The 21,721-nt window shown below is 40.7% G+C and overlaps 1 long non-coding RNA gene across 2 annotated transcripts in view; it reads right to left on the bottom strand.

Moving 5' to 3' along the window:
- LOC145713641 (uncharacterized) overlaps positions 1 to 21,721 on the bottom strand; it is a 362,598-nt gene that overhangs the window by 156,363 nt on the left and 184,514 nt on the right. The window lies entirely within an intron of this gene.

Here is a 21,721-nt window from a genome sequence, read left to right as displayed (position 1 = left end):
CAACAAAACTAAAAGGCAACCAACAGAATGGGAAAAGATATTTGCAAATGACATATCGGACAAAGGGCTAGTATCCAAAATCTATAAAGAGCTCACCAAACTCCACACCCGAAAAACAAATAATCCAGTGAATAAATGGGCAGAAAACATGAATAGACACTTCTCTAAAGAAGACATCCGGATGGCCAACAGGCACATGAAAAGATGCTCAACATCGGTCCTCATCAGGGAAATACAAATCAAAACCACGCTCAGATATCACCTCACGCCAGTCAGAGTGGCCAAAATGAACAAATCAGGAGACTATAGATGCTGGAGAGGATGTGGAGAAACGGGAACCCTCTTGTACTGTTGGTGGGAATGCAAACTGGTGCAGCTGCTGTGGAAAACAGTGTGGAGGTTCCTAGAAAAATTAAAAATAGATCTACCCTATGACCCAGCAGTAGCACTGCTAGGAATTCACCCAAGGGATACAGGAGTACTGATGCATAGGGGCACTTGTACCACAATGTTTATAGCAGCACTCTCAACAATAGCCAAATTATGGAAAGAGCCTAAATGTCCATCAACTGATGAATGGATAAAGAAATTGTGGTTTATACACACAATGGAGTACTACGTGGCAATGAGAAAGAATGAAATATGGCCCTTTGTAGCAACGTGGATGGAACTGGAGAGTGTGATGCTAAGTGAAATAAGCCATACAGAGAAAGACAGATACCATATGTGTCCACTCTTATGTGGATCCTGAGAAACTTAACAGGAACCCATGGGGGAGGAGAAGGGGGAAAAAAAAGAGGTTAGAGTGGGAGAGAGCCAAAGCATAAGAGACTCTTAAAGGGCTGATGGGGGATGGGAGGGAGTGGAGGGTGGGTGATGGGTATTGAGGAGGGCACCTGTTGGAATGAGCACTGGGTGTTGTATGGAAACCAATTTGACAATAAATTTCATATATTAAAAAATAAATAGAATAAAATAAAATAAAATAAAATACTGAGTAAAAAAGAAAAACTGAATCAAGATACTAACTCAGAGAAAACATCTATTACAAGGAAAGAGAACTGGGACAACTGGGTGGCTCAGTCAGTTAATCATCTGACTTCAGCTCAGGTCATGATCTCACAGCTTGTGAGCTTGAGCCCTGCATCAGGTTCTGTGCTGATAGCTCATAACTTGGAGCCTGCTATAGATTCTGTCTCCATTTCTCTCTGCCCCACCCCCCACCCCCTGCTCATGCTCTGTCTCTGTCTGTCTGTCTGTCTCTCTCTCAAATATAAATAAACATTAAAAAATTTTTTTAAAGGGAAGAGAATTAAAAATTCTTTCAGACAAACAAAAACCAAGAACACTTATTACCAGCAGACTGGAGATACAACAAACATTAAAAGAAGTTCTTCAGATAAAAGGAGTATGATAAGAAATAGAAACTTGGTTCTAAAGAAAGAAATAAAGATTTTCAGAAATGGACTTACTAAAAATATCGAAGACACTTTTACTTCTTTTTAATGGCTTTAAAAGACTATTGACTTTCTAAAGCAAAAACAGAAGCACTGTATTGTGTGTTTACAGTATATGTAAAATAAAATGTATTCCAAAGTAGCATAAAGGGTGGAAAGGGGAAAGGGAGCATACTGTGGTAAGGTCTTTATACCAGTTGAAGTAATATAATATTATTTGTAGTCAGACTGTAACCAGTTAAGGAAGTATATTGTTAACCATAGATAAGCAAAAAAAAAAAAAAAGTTTTAAGGTATTAATAAAAATGCAATAGTAGAGACAAAATTTAATCATAAAAAATAACAAAACCAGCAAGATAATTTTTTTTTTTCGTTTTTTTTTTTTTTTATTTATTTGTGGGACAGAGAGAGACAGAGCATGAACGGGGGAGGGACAGAGAGAGAGGGAGACACAGAATCGGAAACAGGCTCCAGGCTCTGAGCCATCAGCCCAGAGCCTGACGCGGGGCTCGAACTCACGGACCGCGAGATCGTGACCTGAGCTGAAGTCGGACACTTAACCGACTGCGCCACCCAGGCGCCCCAAGATAATTGATATACCATATATTAAGGAGAAGCTGAGCCTTCTTAAATGCAAATATATATATATATATCATAAAGAAGCATAGAAACCAAAGAGCAAGTCTAGGATCTAAGTATTTCCAGCAATAGTCACCCATAAGATGCAAAGACTAACCATCTATTTTTTGAAAATTAGGTTAAACAATTAGAACAAATACTAATTGTGTAGATGTGATTGGAGATTTGAAAGCATAAGCTGTGACACAGAGTAACTCCTGTTTAGAGAACAAACTATCTAATCAATGACCACATTATCCATCTACCAGCTTAAGCTATTGATTCAAATTCAGTTTCACATGGAATTACTCATTCTTGGCCTGCATTTTTAACACTTGATTATCTTTGCCTTTTCATTGCTGATACAAAAGGGAAAGCTTCTCTAGAAAAGCTTAGTAAAAGCAATTTCATTCCATTTTATTTCGGTCTCTGAACATGGGTCATATAGATCAGTACAAAACTAAAAGGTCAATTTGGCTCATTAGCATGATATGACTATCTCCCACAAGAGAAAATGAGTTCTAAAATAATCCCTTAAAAAAAAAAGTACAGTAACCACAAAGTACCTATATGTTTCTAGACCAAGATTCAGTCATAACTCCACTTCTCATAGAAAGAATGGTTGGAGCGCCTGGGTGGGTCAGTCAGTTAAGCATTCAACTTTGGCTCAGGTCATGATCTCATGGTCCATGAGTTCCAGCCCTGCCTCGGGCTCTGTGCTGACAGCTCAGAGCCTGGAGTCTGCTTCCAATGCTGCGTCTCCCTTTCTCTCTGCTCCTCAAATAAAAGGCAAACCTCAAATATTCATTAGGTACTTAAATTTTTTTTTTAAATAAGCCCTCTCTGAAATCAGTATGTCATAGAAAAATGACATTTGGAGGCTTCTGAATCTTCTGTTGGCCCATCAGCAAATACTTATGTTATGACTGTGTCCATATAAACATTCTAGGTTGAAAAGACTTCACAGAGATGACAAGATGTGGAATACACCCCACATCACATTCCGCTCCTAGTTCAAACACTATTTAGCTTGAACGATGCGTGAAACTACCGACCGGACTTGCTTTGACCTACAAATATGGCAGTTGCATAAGGTTCAGCTGAATAGCATGCAGCTATCCGCTATGACCTGGACAAGTCATACTGCAAGATACCTTCCTTGTATCTTCTTCTCTAAAACTAAACTTACTGGATCATGGCTGAAATTTCTTCATAAAAATATATGCATATAATCGGGAAAAAATCATAGAAAGTGAAGACATCAACTGAAGGATCTGATAGTCTAATCCAAGGAGGTAAAATACCTATAAATGAAAATCCTAAATACCACAGACCTGGCCAGAGAATAGAGTGCCCTAGACAGATTTTTAAAAATATTTCTCATGGAATTTGTGGTCAGATAAAGAAGGCAGGAAAAATCTTGGAATTTATCTCATCTTAATGAGGCAATTTCTATTAAGACAAATGAAGTCACATCACAAGCATCCCTAATTCAGTTATCTACTTGGGAAGCATAGAGGATCATTTTTCAAAGCTGGGCTGTCTGGTTATCACATGCCAGTGTAAACAGTTGAGATTGTTGGTACCACTTACATAATCAAGAGTTCTAAGCTTTGGCTATCAATTCCCTGTTTTCCTGATACACCCAGACCACAAAATATACCCTGGTCCCACACCTGCCTAAAAAAAAACAAAACAAAACAAAACAAAACAAAAAAACGTTTTTCTCGATAAATCCAAAAGTATAGAATATACTTACTTATCCAGGGCTTATCTTTGTAGAAAGACCACTTCCAAAAACTAATAATACTTTATCTTAGCAGAAAAACTTCCTCACTTGACCCCACTGCTGTTAGTCATTTTCCTTTTCCTGTGACCAACACAAGAGTCTGTTAAATCTACAGTTTCTGCTAATTGGGAATTTTTGCAGCAAGTTCCTGAGGTCACAAAGGGAGGCAACAACCATTTCTATCTGCCGACTTTTTACTGCCGAAAACAGACACAACAGAATTTCCTCACCAAGGAAAAAAGTGGGTAAATGATCTGCTGATGGGTTCACCTTTGAGGTGAAGGGAGTGAGGAACATGATTTCACTGATGCTTAACAGAAGACTGAGCACAAGTAGTACTGTGCTCAAGAAGTCCACAGGTGAGAGCTACTTAAATAGACACAGCTTCTTTCTTTTCCTCCCCTTATTTTTCCCCAGCACTTCAAAATCTCATCACTAATCATATTCTACAAGAATACATTTGCCTAAGATATCTGACCCTAGTAGTAAATAACCTCACCCAATTTACTCCAGCATCTTCCACAAACATGATAATTTTGTATGTAAGCCATGACATGAAAAACTGGGGAACATTCTGGAGTATTCTGAGGGTGGTAGTTATATTGCCCATGGGATAATTTACTTTTAAAATAGTTCAGTATAGGGGCTCCTAGGTGCTCAGTTGGTTAAGCATCTGACTCTTGATCTCAGCTCAGGTCATGATCCCATGGTTCACGGGATCAAGCCCCGTGTCGAGCTCTGCACTGACAATGTGGGGCCTGCTTGGGATTCTCTGTCTCTGTCTCTCTGTCTCTCTCTTTCTCCCCTTCCCTTCTTGCTCTCTCACTTTCAAAATAAATAAATACACTTAAAAAAAAAACAGAATAAACTAGTTCAGTATAAGACAGTGGCAATGTATATGCACAAGTGTCTTGGTAAACTTTAATCCATGCACTACAGGAGGCTACTTAGCATAATCAGGAATTCACACTTTGGAGGTAGCTTTTGGATACTTCAAATATTGTTGAGATGGACACTGTGAGGCATATTAGTTAAAGACAGGAGTATTCTTCAATATATGTATTTAGGTACGAGGATGTATGAAAATTAGCAAGCTGGTCAGAACTGTTTCAGAGAAGGGCTCAAGGTGTGAATGTCATCACTCTTTCATCAGTTAACATTAAGGAGAAGCCTCTAGTCATCGGGCTCTGCTATCAAGCAGCCTGGTTCTGCCTTCAAAGTATGACTGTGTCAAAATGACATGCCATATAGTACAGAAAGCATACAAGGACGGTCATAGAGGAAAGGACAGAGAGAAACACTAAGAGATTACATTACATCATTAGGTGAAATCAGAAGGTAGAAGAAAAAGAAGGGAAAGGAAGAGAAACCTGTAGTTTTTTCATTAAAGTAGAAAAAAATCGTAAATGATGTTTAGAGCAACAAAGGATTAAATGTATTCTGTAATGGAACCATGAAAACAAAACTACACATTTTTGGGGCACCTGGGTGGTTCAGTTGGTTAAGCATCCAACTTCAGCTCAGGTCATGATCTCACAGTTTGTGGGTTCGAGCCCCGCATTGGGATCTGTGATGACAGAGCCTGGAACCTGCTTTGGAATCTGTGTCTCCCTCTCTCTCTCTGCCCCTCCCTGCTCATGCTCTGTCTCTCTCTGTCTCAAAAATAAAACATTAAAAAAAATTGTTTTAAACTACACACTTCTGAAGGTAAGAAATATATACCAAAAGCAAAGTGCAAAGGCCAGAGGGTGAAAGACTTTTTTAAAAAGGCTATTAACATATGAAACCTAAGACAATTTGAGAGAACACTAAGCAACACTCATTAATAAATGTAAGTGCAGTCAATGCTTAAACACATACTTAAAATCAAACTCTCTAAAATCTACTGCTGCATAGCACCAACTCCAAACTTGTGCCTTAACACCATAACTTAGCAGTTTTAAATGTGTTGTTATTATTATTACTCATAGTTCAGGGGCGCTGGGTGGCTCAGTCAGTTAAGCATTCAACTTCGGCTCAGGTCATGTCTTCAAGGTTGGTGGGTTCAAACCCTGCCATCAGGCTCTGTGCTGACAGCTCAGAACCTGGAGCCTGCTTCGGATTCTGTGTCTCCCTCTCTCTCTGCCCTTCCCCAACTCATGCTCTGTTTCTCTCTGTCTCAAAAATAAATAAACATTAAAAAAATTATTACTCATAGTTCTGTAAGTAGACCAGGCTCTGCTGGGGTCCATCACGTGGCTGCAGTCAAGTTGTGGCTAGAGCTCAGAGGGTTTCTCCCCATCTGTCTTCCTCCTCAGCTGGAAGTCTGAACACTTAAGGACTGCTCAGGCATCTCTCTCCTTCCAAGAGCCTTGCCACGAGCTCAGGTTGGCATTCCTCACAACATGGTGCTCCCAGAACAATCTTCTTCTGTGGGAGCTGGCTTCTCCAGAGAAAGTGTTCTACGTAGGTGAAAGTGGCAGGCTTCTCTTGACCTGGCTTTGGAAGTCATGCAGCATAACCTCTACCATATTCTACTGAACAAAGGCAGGTACCAGTGCACGACCAGAATCAAGGGAAAGGGATCAGGGGGCAAGGTTCATTGACAGGGTGACGTACTAACAACCACACACATGACTCGATGTGTTTCAAAGAGGTTAAACACATGAGGCACCTGGGTGGCTCATGCGGGTAAGAGCCCGACTTCAGCTCAGGTCATGATCTCACAGTTCGTGGGTTCGAGACCCACATTGGGCTCTGTGCCGACAACTCAGACTGGAGCTTATTTCCGATTCTGTGCCTCCCTCTCTTTCTGCCCCTCCCCTGCTCACACTCTGTCTGCCTCTCTCTCCCTCAAAAATAAATAAACATTTAAGGGGGGGGGGCGGTTAAACACAAAACAATGGTCAAGATGCCAGATATAGGCCAACAAAAAGAAAGTGTAACTCGCCAACTGAATGAATAGGATAGAATTTGGCAAAGTGACATAAATAAAACAAAGAAGGACACTTTACATAAAGTGTCTTAAGAAATGCGTAATAACTAAATATAAATATATCAAATAAGTACCTTTCATAAAACAAACTACAGGTAACAAACACATGCAAGGAGTGAGAGATAACTCATTTCCGTTTCATGAAAGAGCAACTATATATCTTTAAAGACCTTATTAGCATGATTTAAAAGGTAGACCTGACGAAAAGACATCAAACCGGCAACGTAAGACGGGTAAACACCACCCTTTCAACTGCCTGTGTGCAGTCCCCAAAACCACCACAACTAGCCTATTAATTAATAAGACCTCAATTTATTTTTAAAAATAGAAATAGTATAAAAAACATTCTATAATTACAATGTGAATAAAAGGATAATAAATTCAAAAAAAAAGCTCTGTGGCTAAAAATTTTAAAACAGCTTTGTTTAGTCACAAAGGAAATTCAAAATGGAAATGCAGAATGTCTAGAAAACATAGACAATAAAACCACTATTTATAAGACCCTATAGGACACACTCAAGGTGATATTAGAAGAAAATCTAGTCTTATGGGGGGGCCTGGGTGGCTCAGCTGGCTGAGCATCTGACTTCAGTTCAGGTCATGAATTCACGGTTCGTGAGTTTGAGCCCTGCATCGGGCTCTGTGCTGACAGCTCAGAGCCTGGACCCTGCTTCAGATTTTGTGTCTCACTCTCTCTCAAAAATAAACATTTAAAAAAGAAGAAGAAAATCTATAATCTTAAATATTTATTTGTTCTAAAATATTTGTTCTTAATAAAGAATGAAAAATAATTTAAACATCATGTTCTAACACTTAGAGAATAATTAAAGAAATCAGAGAGAACCAATAAAGAGGGAAATTAAATTAGTTGCAAACACAAAACACTACAACTAATAAATAAATTTGAATGTTTTTTAATTAAAATACAAACTATTCAGTTCATTTCAACAGGAGAGTATGTAAAACTAAAAAAAAAATACTGAGTATGATCACAGGTTCAGAGTAAATTAATCATAAGAGTATAATATTTCTTACCTCTATGTAAATAAATTTTAAAGCTTTGATAAAATGAGAAATTTCTAGCCAAATATAAAATGTCAAAATTGATAAAAGATAGAAAAGCAGATCATTTAGATGTAAAGTAATAATAGAAAATAGCCAGAGCTAGTCACTAAAAAAATAATAGGCAGAGGCTTTAACAGACAAATTCTGCCAAATCTTAAAAAAAGACAATCCAAAATTTTCTTTAAAAAAAATGCAAAAGTTCTTTGAATTGTTCTGGGACATAGAAACAGAAGGAAAACTTCACAATTATTTTTAGGAAGTAAATATAATATTGACTCCAAAGTCTGAGAAAGACAACAAATTATCTGTCTTCATATACTATTATTTATACATAGTAATACAAAAATTCCAGTAAAGTATTAGCACCAGAATCCAATACTAATGAAATAATATCGTGTATCAATATCATAATACAATATGATCAAACATATTTTTTTCCAGAAATAAAAGGATAATTAAATGTGAAGCATGTAATTCCTCATATTATGGATCTAAGTAGGAAAAAGTAAATGATCATCTCTGTAGACACTTGAAAGGACATATTCCAAAATTCAAACATCATTCTTTATCAAAAGAACCCAATAAAATAGAAAGATATTCCTTAGCTTGATAGAACGTAATAAACTTAGTCTGAATATTAATGGATGGAAAAGACACATCTACCCCTGCCAGCACTACTACATAATATTTTACTGGCAATATTAACCAATTCAATTATATAAGAGAAAAAAAATGCTAGGCATAAGGTTAAAGAATAAAAGTAACATCATCTTTATTTGCACACGCAATTGTATACCAGGAAAAGGTATGAAAATTAACTGGAAAGCTACCCACACTAAAAGAGAGCTTAGTGCCACAGATTACAAAGTTAACAGTCAGAAATCAATAGTTTTCACATATGTAAAACAGCAACTTGGAAAAAATATTGGCTGAAACAATCGCTTTGTAGCAATAAAGGGTAAAATAATTAGGAACACAGAGAAGTGTGAACATTTATTAGAAAGTATTGGCGGGGAGGAGGGCACAGAGTGGTGGAGAGTAATCAGGCAAGATGATTCTGATGGAGGTGTGGGAAAATAAACAGAAGAGTCAAGAAAACTTTAATCCAGAAAAACAAAGGGATCCAACCCTCTCAGATATGAAAGCATTGTGAAGCCACAGAAATGAAAACAAAGTAGTACTGGCTTATGGAGAGACTGATTGATGGAACCAAAAAAAGAAAGTCCCCATATAGACTCAGCACATTCGGTACATGACAAAGGTGACACTTTGAATTAATAGGGGAAAATGAACCCATCGATAAACAACACGGAGACATGCACTAGCCCTTAGGTATTGGATCTAAATGTCACACTGTACAAGAGAACGGATTCGAGGGGACCAGAGATTTGCTTCTAGAAAATTAAACCATAAAAGTTCTAGAGGAAAAAAATGACTCAGTATCTTCATAAACTGAGAGCAGGTGGGGTGCCTGGGTGGCTCAGTCAGTTAAGTGTCCAACTTCAGATCAGGTCATGATCTCATGGTTCATGAGTTCGAGCCCCACATGGGGCTCTGTGCTGACAGCTCAGAGCCTAGGGCCTGCTTCGCATTCTGTCTCCCTCTCTCTCTGCCCCTCCCCCACTCATTCTTGTTCTCTCTCTCTCTCTCTCTCAAGAATAAAATAAACTGAGAGCAGAGGAGGCCTTTTCACTCAGATATAAATCAAGAAGACATAAAATAAAACATGATTGACTTTACCTATATAAAAATAAAAATCCTTTTTATGGCAAAAAAAAAACCCTCCCTTTTTTTTTCTTTTAAAAAATCTTATGTTTGTTTTTGTTTGTTTGCTCTCTACTTGCTTAGAAGGCTAAAATCAAAAGTGCAAGTACACAGATTTCTGGTAAGCTCCACTTTTTAACCCCTCTGTGAAAGGATCTAATGATGGGGTACCTGCCATTGCCTTGGCCCTTCCTTTTTACATGGAGTCGTTGGAGCTTTAATGAGGTTGTCCACTTAATAATCACTTGTTTTGGTCCCTTACTGCCTGGAGTCATGGACAGGGTAGGCGTTGACTGCTTACCCCTTTGTAAAGTGCAGGCACACCTCCTGGGCCTCTTTAGACTCTCCTGAATGTCTCATTGGCTTTCAAACAGGGCAAAGTTGACCCATACGTACACACTGCATTTAATCAGACCCCTGCATAACCAGATGGCCCATTTGTACAATTGTAACACTTACCCCAATGGGCTCTGGTTTCAGACAGTCGTTGTTTTTCTAAGGTAGGATAGTTTGCCTAGAGCCCCTGAAACTTGAGCTGGCAAATTGCAACTAATCCTTGCCAACCTGGAAAGTATCATCCACCTACTTCAAGACGCAAAGACTTTGTTGACTGACACGTTACGAGTGGATTCAGGTAAGATCAGCACGCCAAAGACACTCTTTCTGTGCAGCTATTTGTAAGTAATAAACTAACTCCAGGTAAAATTCTTACTTCCCCAACTTACTTTGTAAACTGTGTAATTGGCACCGCCATATTAAAATCAGACATGTACTGGCCATATAATCCTACTGAGAGCTGCTCTGGTTTCCTTTCGGAGGAAAAGTGGAGGATCTATTCACCTGGCCATTTTATTCCTTAATTCCTTTTGCAATTTGCATTGCCTCAGAGCTCCAGAGTATACCTAATATATTCTAATCAATTGTGAGTTCCTTTTACCTTCTTCTATGTAAGATTCCATCCCCTAATTTTTTAGTCTTGAATAGTATCAGTCAAAATTATTTCAACTCTCCATAAATTTCTTCTAGTGAGAGTATCACCAATATAATGGACTACATAAAGATCTAAGGAGGACCTTCACATGCCCTTAATCTTGTCCACCTGAGTGGACATTTAAGTATACAGTAGACTACAGTGTTCCAAAAGAGATTGACGTTATTAATGGCTTAAACAAGATAAAACAAGATAAAAGTTGTTTCATCTTTATTTGCTGTCCCGCACCAATTCCAGGCTGGCACAGTGGCCTTGTTGCCTAAAGTCTCCAGGAACTGAAGTTCCTTCTACTGGTGAAAAAGTGACACTGCAGCTTTTCTGTATCAAGGTCTTGGTTTCCATGGGTGGGAGCCATGTGCATTCCACCCGGCCACAGAGACAAGAGAAGCCATGAACCTGGGTAGCTGCTAAGCCTCCAGAGGAGATACAAATGCTCTTCCAGCTATAGATCCTGCCCCACGTGATTTTATAAAACTAACCAAACTATCGACATACACAACTTTGATGGTTCTCAGAACCATCTGAGTGAACCATGCTGAGTGGCAGGATATAAAGGCCAACCTCAAAAGGTTAAATACTCTATGGCCCCATTTATATAACTTTCTAGAAATGACAAAATTCAGAAGTGAATTTTGAAGTGAGGGAACAGTTCTGTCTTAATTGTGGTGGTAACAGGAATTTACACGAGTGTATGAAAAACACTCATGAATCTGAGTAAACACTCATAAATCTGAATAAGGTCTGTGGATGGCACCAATGTCAATTTCCTGTTTTTGTCACTGTCCTATAACTATTATAGAAGATGCTGCCATGGGGTAAGCTACACGAAGGCTACATGGGACTTCGCTGTAAGATTTTAATTTTTCTTGCCGTTTCTTGTGAATCTATTTTTTTCTAATTTTTTAAAATGTGTATTTATTTTTGAGAGAGAGAGACAGAGTGTGAGCAGGGGAGGCACAGAGAGAGAGGGAGACACAGAATCCGAAGCAGGCTCCAGGCTCTGAGCCATCAGCACAGAGCCCGATGCGGGGCTCGAACTCGTGAACTACAAAATCATGACCTGAGCCAAAGTCGGATGCTTAACCAACTGAACCACCCAGGCGCCCCATATTACTATTTTTAAATAAAGAAATTTTAAAAATTAAATACAGTACTAGCTTAAAGCATACTGCATCTTTTGAATTTCATTGCCAATTCGAACCTCTAATCAGCACTATATCATGGCAGGAGGCAGACTCCTTTTAAGGCCAGTTTTTCACATCACGGCTACTCAGGCCTATTGGCCAGAGTGTAGCCAAATGACCTCAACAACCTGCAAGGGTGAATGCAGTCTTCATCCTGGTGGCCAGCTAAAACTCACAGGCTTTATTACTAAGAAAGAAAAATACTCTTTTTCTGTAGTAGCAGGCATGTCAAATTCCTTGAAAACCCAACTGTTTGTAATTTTAGCTTGGTTTTTATTGCAAATGTAGCAAATTACCAAAATCCTTGATATCTAAATTTTCAGCCCTTTTAAATATATCAGGATTTCCTAAAGGATTAGTAACCTATTGATTTCCTCTGCTGAAATTCTGAATGCTCCCACTAGCAAATTAGAGTGTGTGTGAATTGTTCCTGAGCCATATACCACTCTGCTCAGGGCACCAAACACTGCAAACTGACCTGAGCCAACTTGGCCAGGCAAAAATGGTGAGGATCTTTCAGTAAATATAGATAGCCTCTGGGGTTAGGGGTTTACTTTCCTTTCCGCTGTCTCCTCACCAGTGCTTCCTGCACTCCAGGGGGTGGGCACTCCAGGCTGAGCTCCAAGTACACTGAGCCTCTTACTGGGTTTTCTCCTGTCCTGGGGCAACATACTGTATGGTTCTTATGTGCGTTTGAGATTAGACAGTGGAGAGAGACTAAAATGGAAAATGATACACAAGGGGAAATATTTGTAAAAGGAAAAAAATAGTCTCCTTACAAAAGTAAGTTGAAATTCTGAATTTGGAATGACTCGAGTTGGGGGTTAACCCCTCAAGTGGTCTAGAACTTGGAAAGACAGACGCTCAACCCGGAAATATTTGTGGGACCCCGGACGATGCACATATTCAGCCAGACTCAAGATTTTTAACAGAGTGGTAATTTTGTCTAGAATGAAGACAATTGATATTAGTAACAGTATAATTTGTTCAAACCGTTCAGTCATACAATTTTTGTTAATGCATTTATAAAAATATGTACCAGAGGGCTGTGCAATGTGTGTGATACATTTGATGTGATAGAAATGGTTCCATGGTCAATTAAATGTAAGACAAGCTGGGTTCATCAAAGTTAAGCAAGTTGATTGGAGATTTTAATATGCTAATTTGCAACAGAAATCCTCAGCAGAAGGTGAGGTGCAAAACACAGAAGAAAGCATTTCCCTAAACATGTTTCGCCACAGAATCCATTTGAGCAGTTACACTTTGTTCTGTTTTTATGAGGTGAAACACACTTTGGGAAGTGCTGATATACTTATAAATACCAATACTTCACATTATTCTCTTTTAAAAACTAGTAGATGGAGTCTTTAATCTTAGGGAAACTAAATTTAAGGCACGTGAGGGGCGCCTGGATGGCTCAGTTGGTTGAGCATCCAACTCTTGATTTCAGCTCAGGTCATGGTCCCATGGTCGTGGGATCAGGTTCTACGGTCGTGGGATCAAGCACCACGTCCGGCTTCACACTGAGCATGCAGCCTGCTTAGGATTCTCTCTCTCTCTCTCTCTCTCTCTCTCTCTCTCTCTCTCTTTCTCTCCCTCCCTCCCTCCCACTCCCCCCTTCCATCTCCCTCTCCTCCTTGCCCCTGCACTCTCTCTCTCTAAAATAAAAATAAATATAAAGTATGTGAGAACTTGTTGTATGAGAAGCAATGGAAGGGCAGAATAAATGAAAGTTGTTCTGAAATATTTGAAGGTCTGTAGTACCAAGACAATGAAAAACGTTGAAAACACTGGACTGTGGGCAGTCAGGCAGAGACGTGTCTTGTACTTTCCCTTCTTCCCTTCACATCTTTGCACCCAGGTCAGGGTAGTTAAGGTGAGAGATGCACTGAGACCCCAATTCGAGCCATCATGGGGGCTGGGCAAGAGGCAAGAGTTTTTGACTGGGAAAGATACTTAAGTTCAAGATGCACAGCCCTATGTCTTAATAACCAAATAGGACTCTTCCAATAATAGAAACTGAATAAGATACCATAAAAAAGAGATCCTTAAAAGATTTTAGCATCAAACGGGAGAGAGGATTCCACAGGTCCCTGTGATAGTTTGTTATTAGAGAAAATGAAAATAGTTTCATGCTCATCCTCAGTAAATTGGGAACCCTCCATCCTATCCAAGACCCTTCCTTAACTTCCACATGCGGAGTTATCAGTGCCTGGATGCGGTCACTCTTCCTGCTCACAGAGAAAACCCAGAGCAAAAGTGAAGAAGCTGAAACTGGAAAAAAAAAAAAAAACCCTTTCTAATGACCAGAACTGCCAAACAGAGCACTGCCCCATGAACGGCAGGAACACTGGGACGTCAGGACACTGGGCCAAGTTGGAGGGCCAACAGTGACTGGAAGAGAATTCTTCCGTTGGGTGGGAGACCTGGGTGCAAACCTCTGAAGTCCTTTCCAACTCAAAGACTGAATCCCTCATTCCTCCCCTCTACATAACATACTTCAAAGCACTTTGCTTGCTCTCAGCTAACCTTGCCAACAAAAGCAAGCAGTGATGTAAATGATCCAAAAACTCTCCATGATCTGACTTCTAATGTCATGCCATTTTCTTGGTGCAGAATACTAGTACTCATGTTTACTTTTCCTTTCAAGTACAGTCTCAATTACATTCAGTCTTAGATACTGAAGGCAGAGGAGGGAGGTTTGAGCTTCTTTACAGGGAATCATCCTATGACTGAAACAAGGGATAACCACAAAGTCACAAATTATAACTCCCACTCAGAATAGTCAGGAACTAGGCAACACTCTGGGCCAACAGGAGGAAACTGTTTCACGTAGTTGCTTTCCTTCTGGTCCCCTGTTAGCTTCCTCTAATGCTACATAGCTGATAACTGAGAAGGTTCTCTCTTCCTTTTAATGCAGTACAAGGAAGGGTGTGTAAGTCTTGCCTACACTTTTATAAGCTAATTTAGAATCACAAGTGCACTTGCTCCTGTCCTACAGCAACGTCTGCCGATACGAAGTACATATAACTGACTATCTTTGTCGATCACCGGGATTCCTCCAAGTCCCAGGCTCTCCGTACATTGTAGTGTTTTTTCTTTCTTCCTTATAAAGATTAGCTTCTTGAAGAAATGCCCTATCAATAGCTTTTGTTTGCTCAAAATCCCTCAAGCATCATCCTGAGGTTTCTAGAACTTACGCTGCTTACATTAACTTTTAAAATTGTATATGTTTACCCTTGTCTACATTTACCCAATCTAATATGTCTTCAATGCACACTTGAGAGTACTTCTCACCTGTCACTTTAGTTTCTATCTTCTTGATATGATAATTCACCTTTATCACTCTCTGCATCTACCTCTACTATCCTTCATTTTCACCAAAAGCTTGTATCCCGAGCTATTTTTCCATCAGGGTCCCCTAAACCTCTCACCACTGGCATTGGAGGCCAGATAATTCTTTATTGTCAGGGTCCATCCTGTGCATCCCAGGAATGTGGGCAGCCTGCACGGCCCCCAACTACTAGATGCAGGTAACCAGCACCACCCCCCCAGTTGTCATTCCTGATATTGTCAAACATCCCTAGGGAAGAGAGAGCAAAGTCACACACACACACACACCCCACACCCCCCCCACACACACACACAGTGACACCACGTGCCACATAAACAATGGGGAAAGGGCTCCTCAGATCCCTCCAGTGTAATCTTTAGAGAAAGTACTCATCCAGGGTGAAGCTCAGAGCCCTTGATTAGAAACCAGCGTGAGGATGCCCCAAGGATGTGACTGAGGGTATGAACAATGCTTGGAGACTGCTTACCCTCTCCCTGAAGAGTCATGGTCACCCAGGCATACAACTTAGCGCAAAGGATTTGACGTGTGGAGGTGATGATGCGGGAGAAGCAACCAGGGTTGACAGGAGATGGTGTCTGCATGCCAGGAAAGCTGAGGGAGGAGATTCAGGAGGACTGAGCTACAGCAGAAGGGATCTGTCGGGTGCAGGATATCTGGGCATGAAACAGGACTGCCTTTCTGGGAGTCAGAAAGGCGTAGTTAGATAATCCACGTTCAAGTAAGCTGGGTCCACAGTCACCATGTCCAAGAATCACAGAGCACGGAGTTAACACACAGAAAGTACTGGATTACACCCAGATTCCAAGGCGATACGTGCTGCTTTCCATGAAGCCTTTTTGATGTTGTTGTGGAATGTGGCCCAGGCCCCAAGATGAGTCAAAGATGACTTTAAGTCAACGGTGCTTTGTGGGTGCGGAGCAGATGAGAGGGGCCTCCGCTAACCTCCCCCTCCTTGCCTATCCCTTTTAATGCTTGCCTCAGAACACGTCCTCAGTCCCTTTCTCTGAGAAGTGTCTTAGTTGTCCACATGTCTAGAATTTCCTGCAGCTCACACTAGTCACTCCCCTAATGGGATCAATTACCCTTCAAGCAAGAGACCCTAGGAAACAAAAAAGCAGGAGAAAGAGAACACTATGGAATCAGGGAGCCAGGCGTATTCTCCCACTTCAGGGACTTACTTCCACATCCAAAAACCTAGGATTAACTTGTCTAGAGACTTTGCTTTCACATCAAAGGCCACTGAGACTGATTTATTTTCTCTCCACTTCCCTCATCAAGATGAAAATGAACAGCACTTTCCAGTAAAAAGGAATAAGCTAGTGTCTGTCCATGCATCAACATGGATGGATATCAGAGACACCAAGTTGAGGGCAAAAGCCAGACAGACGAGTTCACACTACCAGCCTCCTCTTGCTTGACGTTTTAAGGACATGTGACGCTATGTTTGGTGATAGAAATCAGAAGACATACAGATGGGTGTAGACACCGAGATTGGCAGGGGCAGGAAGGGGACAGCGGATACTGGACATGAGCTGGATCTCGATCTTGTGCTCCTCACACAGGTTGACAAATGCCAAACACATCACACTGTGCACAAGATTGGTACACTACATCTCCTTTACTATTTATAAGTTATCACCTAGTTAAAAAAATGTCCAGTTGCTTTCAAATAATGTAAGATACTGTCACCAAAAATAACACAAAAGAATCTCTTCTATTATGACCCTAGAAAAAAAGCACAATATATTTTTTTCTACATGTACCAGAGAGCGTTAGCAATCTTTCTCAAGAGAACACCCAGGTATATTTCCCATTCTATGATAGTGACGTTTCAAACTGGGTAAAAATATTACTGTAGCCTTGTTTATGGATGAGAGGCTAGTAAAAGTGAAAGGAGGCAGAGCAGATAACCACCAGGAACATTAGTACAAACCCTCTGTGCATGGCTGCCATTTAGAAACAACGTCCTGTATGACAAACATCCTAGGGGGTATCATGGATCCTTATCCCTGGGGACCAATGGATACTCGTCTGAAAAGGTCACCAACGCATCGCCTCCATTGTGGCGTGAGGCACTTCAGAGCCTGGAGTCAGCAGCTTGAACAAAGGCTTACTGTGATATGATTCACAAAGACAGCTGCATTTTACTCCCTGTGCCAGGCACGGCCAAGGAGACTAATGGACACGTGTGGATCTATGTTTTCAAAATCTATCAACTAGAACAGCACATAGGAGGTACCTACAGCTCATTAACACCACAGAACAGTGGTTTGGGTTTTTTTTTAAGGTGAATATGGATTTGATAAACCTGAAGGCAACTGGGTTACTACCCTAAATTACCTGCGAATTTGAAATTATGTGCAAAAGAGAGAGAGGAGTCTGCTCTTAATGCCAATCTCTTGAGGCCAGGGTCTAAATGTCCCTATGAAAGGTCGCACCTGAGTTTGCACAGCATAAGGGAATTAAGTATTGCACAAATATGGGGGCCTTGGGTGCTTCACAGGTCCTGACATCTTTTTTAGATAGAAAGTTCTTCTCTACACTGGAAACCCACTTGGGCTTGGATCTGTCAGAGTGGTGGTCCTCAAAAGTCACAAGTGTTAGCATCATCTGATAGGCTTTTTCAAACCCAGATCCCCAGGCTCTATCTCTGGAGCTTTTGATTCATTAGCTTTGGGTTAGGGATTAAAACTTTGCATCTCTAGAAGCTCCCAGATGATGCCAATGGTGCCCATCCCAGGGGCTGGCCCATCCGATCTGGATATGTCTCTGAGAATTCACTTAGAGCAGCTAAGACCACAGCCCCCTTCATCCAAAGGACCTGCACCAGATAAGTCTCACGGATCCACCACAAATGGGCTCACTTATGGTGTTTTCCTGTGTCTTTATAACTCTACCACTTATCATGTTGCCACAGGAAGATGTGAGTAACTTGCATCTCAGTTATTAGACTGGAAAATGACACTAGAGTCTGAAATTTGCCTACAAAACAGATGGCCTAGATAACAGATTCATCTTTATACCTATCAGTTTGGTACTCATATTCTAGGATCCATTATTATTATTATTATTATTATTATTATTATTGTTATTATTGTTATTATTTCTGCTCCTCCCCCATCTCCCTTCCCCCGCATTGTCCTCCTCCTCTTCCCCTTCCTTCTTCTTCTTCAGCTAAAGATCTAGATCTAGGAATACCAATGTCTTTGCTGTTTTGTTTCAGACATTTTCTGGGGTAATAATGTAAACCTTTTTCAGTCTCCAAGTTGGAATGAAACGTGGATTGCATGGAATAGACTGTTGTCAGAAGTAGCAAACAGACTTCTCTGGTGAGGCCACATGGGCTACCCACGGTCCTCCCTGAGCTGGCTGTTGAAGGTACAGATGAACAAGCCAGGAAAGCAGGAAAAGTATGAAGTAGAGATTCTAAGAATGCATGGAAGTCATTTACCACAAATATCGTCTCTGGGTTGTCTGCAGGACACAAGCCTGGTGCTACATTCTAAAGGCAGCGAGTATTGACAGGAGAAAATTTTAAATGTCAAGCAAATTCAAAAGAAGTCAAGAAAATGGTTTCAACACAGTCTAATGGCATCTATTTTAAAGCATTAGGGTGAAAATGACAATTTTCTGAAAGTTCAGCTGGCAAATCATCTCTACACCAACAGTTTATCACACTGCCTCTCCGAAAGCTGCTTAGTTTATTCCCAGGGTCCCTCTCCACTTATTTCCAGCTGGCCAGAAACATGGACTTTGGGGCCAGTCCCGGGTTCGATTTTCATGTGTGCCGTGTGACCTCGACTAAATGGTCATCCTCTGTGAGCCTGTGCTTCTGTATCTACTAAATGGATATAAGAAAACTTATGCCCTGGGAGCCTAGAGTAAACAAAGCATTCAAACACACAACATGTAAGAAGCCTCAAATACAATGTTTACAATTTTATTGTGGTAAGAACATTCAACATGAGATCTACCCCCTTAAATATTTAAGTGTTCAGCGCAGTTGTTAACCATACCATACACCATGTTGTTCAGCAGATCTCCAGAACTTACTCACCTTGCCTAACTGTAACTTCATGCCCACTGATTAGATCTGGCAATCTTGGGGCACCTGGGTGTCTCAGTCGGTTGAGTGTCCAACTTTGGCCCAGGTCATGATCTCGTGATTCATGAGTTCAAGCTCTGTGTCAGGCTTGGTGCTCACAGCTAAGAGCCTGGAGCCTGCTTTGGATTCTGTGTCTCCCTCTCTCTCTGCCCCTCCCCTGCTCACGCTCTATCTCTCTCTCTCAAAAACGAATAAACATAAAAAAACAAAGATCTGACAATCCCACCACTGGGTTTTTATCCAAATGAATTGAAATTGGATCTCCAAGAGATAGCATTCCTGTTTGCACTGCAGTACTGCCCACAGTAACCAAGAGGTGGAAATAACCTAACTGCCCATCGACACATGAATAAAGAAAAGGTGGTACGTACATAGAACAAAATATTATTCAGCCTTAAAAAAAGAACGAAATTCTGCCATATGCAAGAAGCAACAACACAGACAGATGTTAAGGATATTACACAAAGTGAAACGAGCCAGTGCTAGAAGGACAAATATTGCCATGATACGTCCATACTCTCGCTGAAGTGGTCTAATGTGACCCAAATTCCAAAGTATGAAAAGAAGCAAACACGCCTCTCTATAAAAATCATTCCTTTACCAAACCTGCTTGAGATTTGTTACCCCTAACTGTTCCTATGTGCATTTTTTCTTTGCTTTTCTCCTAACTCCCTTTTCTTCCTGACTCTTCTCCTTGCCTCAAAAGTTTCCAGGCACAGACTCCTATTTTTCTCACTGACCTGGCTTATTCTTCCGACACCAGCTTCTGTGAAAGTTACAAGCCCATCCGAGCCACCAGGCCACACAGTCTGCCTCTTCCAGGCTTCCTGCCCCTGACTGTATGAGCAGTGTGCCTTGTTTGCAGTGAGTTACGCGGCTGTTGGAAGTCTCAGTGGAACGACTCCAGGTCTAAGAAAGAAAGTCCCCATTCAGAGGTGTTCTAGCCCATTCACGTTTGATTCATGATAGAAACAACAGGCAAGATCTGAAAAGATACTGTCACCCGCTTACCATGCCTGCCCTGCCCTACAGAGTCAGGCCTTGGGTACATGGCAATTAGGAGAAGAAACTTGGAGAACCCTCGTCCCACCTAACGCTGCCTCAGCTGCATTTTCTGAGCTGGCCATCAGTGCCGACCCTTTCTAACTAAAGGAAGATCCCGACTGCAAGTGACTCCCTCACTCTGTTATAAATGTTGAAAACTCTAAATCTACACTGTCTAATTCTGGATCAATAAATGTTGAATGAGGACATAAATCTCTGGGGAAGTTCATGCAGCTGTAATAACAACAGCAGTGGAATGATTAAAGATTCATAAATAAAATCCATTTGCTACTGTGTTCTTGATATCTGCTAAAGCTTTCATTTGAATCAACCTAGGTGCCTATTAAATTATACTGAAAGATCAAAAATACACATATACACTCTTCATCATATAATATTGACACATCTCTTTATCTCATTTACTAATAGGGCACATATCCAACGTTTGGAGACTACTGTTTTCAGTTGCCCAGACCAATTGCTGCTACTAGGTTGCCTACTCCTTCTCAATTCTACATGCTAAGATTTTAATAAAATGTTAGTGAGTAAAATAGTTAAAAGCAGGAGCAAAGCCGAACGCTCTGGGACTATTTTCCAAGTCCCTCGTTCCCTTGCAGGGCCGCCTTCCTTGCATCAACTTGGTGTGGCCATTTCCTATGATCTATCTGCGGCTGACACAGAGTTGCTGTCTCCCTGTTCTATCTTTTTAAATAATCTGTCACCTAAGACTATACTTTCAGGGATCATTTTTAGTTTGTTAAATCATGTGTCACCTAGAGTTTCCTTTATTTTTCCAGAAGGTAATCACCTGTGTTGCTCAGTATAAGAAAACAAGCAGGAATATAGTAGTGGTCAATTGTCCATAAACACTCCCAAGGATGTGTTCCAGGAATGCAAATTTCTTAGCATGCTAAAAACTAGAGAAAAACAGATCACTCAACTGAGTTTAGAAAGATGAAGAGTTGGGGCACCCGGGGGGCTCAGTCAGTTAAGCATCCAACTCTTGGTTTTGGCTCAGGTCATGATCTCACAGTTTGTGGGTTCGAGCCCTTAGAATTCTCTCTCTCTCCCTCTCTTTGTCTCTCTCTCTTTGCCCCTCCCCCGCTCACTCTGTCTCTCTCTCAAAATAAATAAATAAACAAAAAAAGATGAAAGTCAACATTTAGCATTTTAAAATACAGAAATTAAATATTGGGTCATGACTCTTAAATTACCAACATATTTGAAAAGCATCACAGTGGTGTCAGAAAAAGGTTCAGAGAAGCAACTGTGCAGGGCCGGCTGCAGTAAACATGTTCAGTGCTTTTTAAAGCACTATTCAGTTCTTACAAGGATGCTGGACAGTGGGCAGAGTCGGGGCTCAAAGCCCAAGTTT

Source organism: Panthera onca, chromosome X (assembly GCF_046562875.1).
Source record: "Panthera onca isolate mPanOnc1 chromosome X, mPanOnc1 haplotype 2, whole genome shotgun sequence".
In the NCBI taxonomy this organism is placed as follows: domain Eukaryota; kingdom Metazoa; phylum Chordata; class Mammalia; order Carnivora; family Felidae; genus Panthera; species Panthera onca.
Note: the sequence above shows the minus strand (reverse complement) of the source record. Positions and strands in the feature narration are given on the sequence as shown.